Below are 6,000 nucleotides of genomic sequence, written 5' to 3' on the forward strand. Positions count from 1 at the left end.
TTCAGAATTTTCCTGCTATTCACCAATGCTTATTTTTCATGAAGAACTTCTGTACCATTTAATAAGTTCCCTCTGCAAATCCTCTTTATATTTTAATTGAGATTGCATTGGGTTTGGAGATTATTTTAGAATGAATTGACATATTTACAGTATTCAATTGTCCTTTTCCCTGAGTTATAGTTTGTTGTATATGTCCTTTACTAGTGTTTTAAAGGTCCCCCCTCCCATATCAATAGGTCCTTCACTTTTCCTATTCAGTTTATAACTTGGTATTTAATCTTTTGATTGATATTTTAGTTTGGAATTTTTTTCTTACATTATGCTTTTTTTTACTCTTTTTTTTTTTGGTTTTTTTTTGCGGTACGTGGGCCTCTCACTGTTGTGGCCTCTCCTGTTGCGGAGCACAGGCTCCGGACGCGCAGGCTCAGCGGCCATGACTCACGGGCCCAGCCGCTCCGCGGCATGTGGGATCTTCCCAGACCAGGGCACGAACCCACATCCCCTGCATCGGCAGGCAGACTCTCAACCACTGCGCCACCAGGGAAGCCCGCTATGTTTTCTTCATTAACTGATTCCCTCATCATTATGAAATATTCATCTTTATGCCTGGCAATAGTCCTCGTCTTGAGGTCTACTATGCCTTGTATTAATGTAGTCGCTTCAGCTTTCTCAATTAGTATTTCCATGGTAAGTCTTTTTTCACTCATTTTCTTTTAACATGTGTGTCTTTGTGTTTAAAGTGAGTTTCTTCTAGCTAGCACATAGTTAAGTCTTTCTTTTTAAATCTATCCTGACAATCTCTGTCTTTTATTTGGAGGATTTAGACCATTTATTTTTTACAAAAACAACTTTGAGATATAATTTACGTACCATAAATTTCATCCATTTAAAGTGTACAAGACAATAGTTTTTAGGATATTCACAGAGTTGTAAAACCATCATTATAATCTAATTTTAGAACATTTTCATCATCTTAGTAAGAAACCTCACGCCCACTTGCAATCACTCCCAACCTCCATCTCTCCCAGCCTAGGCAACCACTAATGTACTTTCTGCCGCTATAGATTTGCCCATTCTGGATTTTTCACATTAATGAAATCATACAATATGTGGTCTTTTGTGACTGGCTTCTTGCACTTTGCATTATGTTTTGAGGTTTATCCACGTTGTGGCACAGATCAGTATCTCATTTCTTTTTATTGCTAAATAATATTCCATTGTATGGTTATACCCTATTTTATTTATCCCTTTATCAATTGACGGACCTTTGGATTTTTTTACACATTTGGCTGTTATGAGTAATATTGCTTCAATATTCTTGTGTAAGTTTTTGTGTTTTCATTTTCATTTCTCTTGGGTATATATCTAGGAGAGGATATATATGAAAACTCTATGTTTTACCTTTTGTTCACCTTCACTTTTGAAAGACATTTTTGAAAAACCAGCATCTGTGGACATAATAATATGAAATTTTCACTTTTTATTCTATTAATAGATTATTTTATATGGAGTTATAGTAACAGATTTCCAGAGAGTAAACCATTTAATTTCCAAATATTAAACCATTTCTAGAATACACTCTACTTGATCATTTGTATTATTTTTCTGGTATTCTGGTGACGCTGTCAGCTAATATAGCTTTTAGAATTTTTTAATAAGTGAGACTGGTTTGTAGGGTTGGAGTGTGTGTGTGTGTGTGTGTGTGCTGCTTTCTTTGACAGGTTTTGGTATCAATGTTATGTTCACTTCATAAAAAGAATTTTGAAGATTTCCTTTTATTTCTGTGTTCTAGAAGAGTTCAAGGTAACTGTTCCTTAAATGTTTGGTAGAATTCTTCTGCAGAACTATCTGGTGCTTCTTGAAGGAGAAATTCTTTGACATCTCTACTCTATTAAAAATCAGCCTGTTAGTATTTCTCTTCTGGAGTAATTTGGTAATTTGTATAATAATAATAAACTGGGTTTCTGGACCAGCCAGGTCAAGGCCTCTGAGTGCAGTGACAGCATCAAGATCACAACCTTCCAAGAATCATACAGTGTGTATTTTTCGTGTCTTCCTTCTTTCATTCAGTATAACGTTTTGACATCTACCCATGTTGTTGCACGGTGGGGATAATCTTTGAATATTAGTTTTTTTTCACTTATGAGTCAATATACCACTGTATGGACGTACCACAATTTATTTATCCATTCACTTGTCTATGGAATCTGGATTGTTTCCCTTTTTTGGCAATTATGAATAATACTCACATGGCAGTCTGACAGTTTCAGATGCTCCCCGTCCTTACGTGTTATTCAGTCTAACACTCTAGTGTATGCACCTGCTTGTGGATTTACTTTGCAATTCCCTAACAAATAATGTTCGATGAGCACTTTCTCATATGCCGCTTATTGGCTATTTATGTATCATCTTTTGTGAAGCGTGTGTTTACATGTTTTGCCTGATTTTTGGTTGGGTTGTTTTTCTTTTTATTATTTCTTTTATTATTGGGTGGCAGGAGTTCTTTACTGTGGATACAAATCCTTTGTCATATATATATGTTGTGAGTATTTCCTCTCAGTCTGCTGCTTGCCTGTTTATTTTCTTGACAGTGTTTTCTGATGAACAGAAATTTTAAATTTTGATGAAGTCAGTTTTGTTTTGTTTTTAGAGTCCATGCTTTTTATGTCCTTTCTAGAAATCGTTGGCTTCCAAAAGATTGAGAAGATAGTCTTCTATGTTTTTCTTCTAGAAGCTTTCTCAATTTAATTTATGTTTATGGTCCCTTTTATTTTTTAATTTTTAAAAAGTTTAGTAAAATATTTTAGTCAGCCCACTATGTCCAAAATATTATCATTTCAACATGGAATCGTCATACAAATTGTTAATGAAGTATTTTACATTCTGTTTTCTGTATCAAGTCTTTAAAGCTGGTGTGTGTTTTATAGTTACTCACACCTCAGTACAGAGTAGCTGCGTTTAAATGCTCAACATGCTAGTGGCTGTAGTATTGCACAGTGTGTATTATACTTACATGTCTCCCCACCTCATGGATACTCTTGTGTATGACCTACTTGATCATCAAACCAAATACAGTCTTTTCCCCATACACCTGCTCCTCAAACCTCTCCATCTGGACCCATGGTCCCATTTATTTATTTTTGAGAGATGGAAAAAAATTCTCATATATTTCTTCTTTTTTTAATTTTTAAATTTTATTTAATTTATTTTTTATACAGCAGGTTCTTATTAGTTATCCATTTTATACATATTAGTGTATATATGTCAATCCCAATCTCCCAATTCATCACCCCCCCCCCGCATTTCTTTGTTCTTAATGACATGAGTGTACTTCATTCATCTTCCACACGGTCAGTATAGTGTTACAATATCAAATTAAGATGAGGACACAGAAGCTCTTGACCAGAAGTTAAAGGTGAAGGGGCAAGTCTGCATATTACCCAGGGTCCCTACAGGAGACACATAGGACCGTTGTCAGGATTAAGGGAATGAGGTGAGTCACCCAGGGGTCTGTGACAGTGGGAAACTCTTGCCTTTTACCTTGGCCAAAAAGGGCCAATGGGAGGGAACTGTGTGGGCGAGCCTGGACAGCTGGAGGTGTGGCAAAGGAGGGGAATAGTCCCTGACCTCTCTCTCCTCCCTCCTGCCAGTTTCCTGCTGTGGCTCCCACTGGCCAAATCCAACTGGAAGTCCAAAGTAAAGGGAGCCCAGGTAACACAATCCATCAGTGTCAGTCTCCAAGGACACAGAGCAAAACAGAGTAGGATAGAGAAAGAACTGGGGGCAGGGTGTGGAGCAAGGTACATGGAAAATACCCAGCATGGTCTGCTGTCCATAATCCTAAGATGTGGCTGACGTCCTCAGCACAGTCTCTGCATTTCTGTATGATTTTCTAAAACCAGAGAACAGCAGCCCAAGAGCTGTGCTTGGGTGGCCAATCGAACACCTGAAAAGAATCTGTTTTTCAATTTTCCAAAGAAATTAAGAAATTTCCATCATCTTCCCCAAGGCTGTGTTGTCAGACTCTTTTAGTCTCAGCTCAGCTACTTCAAACACTGTCACGTATTTCTATAAACTCGAACCATGGGAGTTCCGCTTTCACGGTTTTAATATACAATCTAGAGGCAAAGACTGTGTCGATATGTCACAGATGTCCTGGTTCCAGGATGCACCGCCACCCGGCCCGGACGAGGAGCCAGCTGACCTCATCTGGCAAAGCTGGCTTTGGGGGATTTTACTTTAAAACCTGAATATGTATACAGTTTGCATTCTTAGGGAGGTGAGAAATTCTGTGAAACTTCAAGAGCTCTCATTTGCTTTATCTTTTTGCTAAGAGAAGCCAGGCGGTCTGGCTGAGGGGACCGAGCTGATTGGCTTAGCTGAAACATACCTGTTGTTATTAACTACAGAGCAGAATTATTTGAAGTTCAATTTCTACGTTAAACATAATAATTTTGCTCTGTTTGGATTCCTGAGGGCTCTTTGGATTCTGTAATTTATTTCATTGTTCTGATGCTGCGCCTCCCCCCACCCCCTTGTATTCCAGACTCTTCGGCCCCTATGGTCCCTTTTAAACTGAACTTTGTATGTGGTGTAGGGTAGGGATTGACCCCCCTCCCGCCCCCACCCCAGAATATCTACTTTCTCCAGCACGTTGGTTGGTTCCCTCGTCAAAATTCATCTGACCCTATATCAGATGACTCTTGATATCTCTCAAACTCTAAGCACCCCTGGTCAAAATGGGTCTCATTTAGGCTTTCCCTACTCAAAGCGAGGTCCTAAGACAAGAGGCATCACATCACCTGGGAGCTGAAATGCAGAACCTAGCACCACTCCAGCCCTACACAACCCCCAGATGATTCATAATCACATTACATTTTCAGAAGCACTGGTGTAGATAATTTTTGAGGAAGGAGGGGAAATGTGATCACGACGTATTCTGCCACCGACAGCCTCCCCATGCACCGCAGGCTGTGGGGGCCGATGGATCCATTTGTTCTCCTTGAATCACTGGACTTACTCCCATACTTCATCCCTGGGTCCACGCTCCCGCTGCGTGCTGCGTGCTGGGGGCGAGGGGAGGGGACTCACCGGCCCAGTCCTCACCCTCGAATACCCACAACCACCTGCTCACTCATCCGGCAGCTCCTGCCCTCTCCTCCGTACACATCCTTCCCTCTGAGCCTCAGTTTCCTCAATCACAGAGCAGAGATAATAATGGTCTCCATCACAGGAGTTAATGCGATGCGAAGTGATCTGAAGAGTGCCTCGGGCATAAAGACCGCACAATAAAAGTCAGTGATCGTCACGGCTGTTTCCGAGCCGGTCCCCCAGGAGAAGCCCCTGCCCACAAGCCGCCGTTTCCCTGGCAGATCCACCCCCGCCTACTACAGCGGGGCAGAATTGAGCCTTGCAGTCTGGCCGACTCGACTTCTCCTCTCTCCCTTCCCCGCTCCCCCAGGACCCGGTGCACCGATAAATCTTTCCCAGCACCGTTGCATTGTTACGAGTTGCCCTCGCATCTGACTGGTCCCCCGCCCCGGCCTGGGGACTCCTCAAATCCAGGATCTCTGCCTTGGTAGTCTCGGAACCCCCAGCCCCTGGCACAGTGCCTGGCACTTGGAGGGCGCGCAATAAATGTTTGCAAAACCTAATTCGGCGTTAAGCAAGCGTCCACCTTTCAGCAGGTGGGGGTGGGGTGGGGGTGGTAAGTGCGGGCTATGGTGAGGGAGGGAAGGCTGGCTGTGTGCCCGGGTGGGGGACACAAGGCAGGGAGCTCCTCGTGGCTCGGGTGGGAGGACACTGAGGAGGGGGTACGACGCAGGAGAGCGGAGCCAGGGCCGGCAGAGGGCTGGCGGCGCCAGACGCCACGGGGCCCCTCCGCTCCTCCCCCTCCTCCCGGCGCGCCCCCTTCCCCCTCCTCCTCCCGGTGCCTTGCCTCCTCCGGCTCCTCCGCCCCCGCCAGCGCGGCCGTGGCAGGGAGGGGCCGGGGAGGCGGAG

The sequence above is a fragment of the Delphinus delphis genome, chromosome 19 (genome assembly GCF_949987515.2).
Source record: "Delphinus delphis chromosome 19, mDelDel1.2, whole genome shotgun sequence".
Classification (NCBI taxonomy): domain Eukaryota; kingdom Metazoa; phylum Chordata; class Mammalia; order Artiodactyla; family Delphinidae; genus Delphinus; species Delphinus delphis.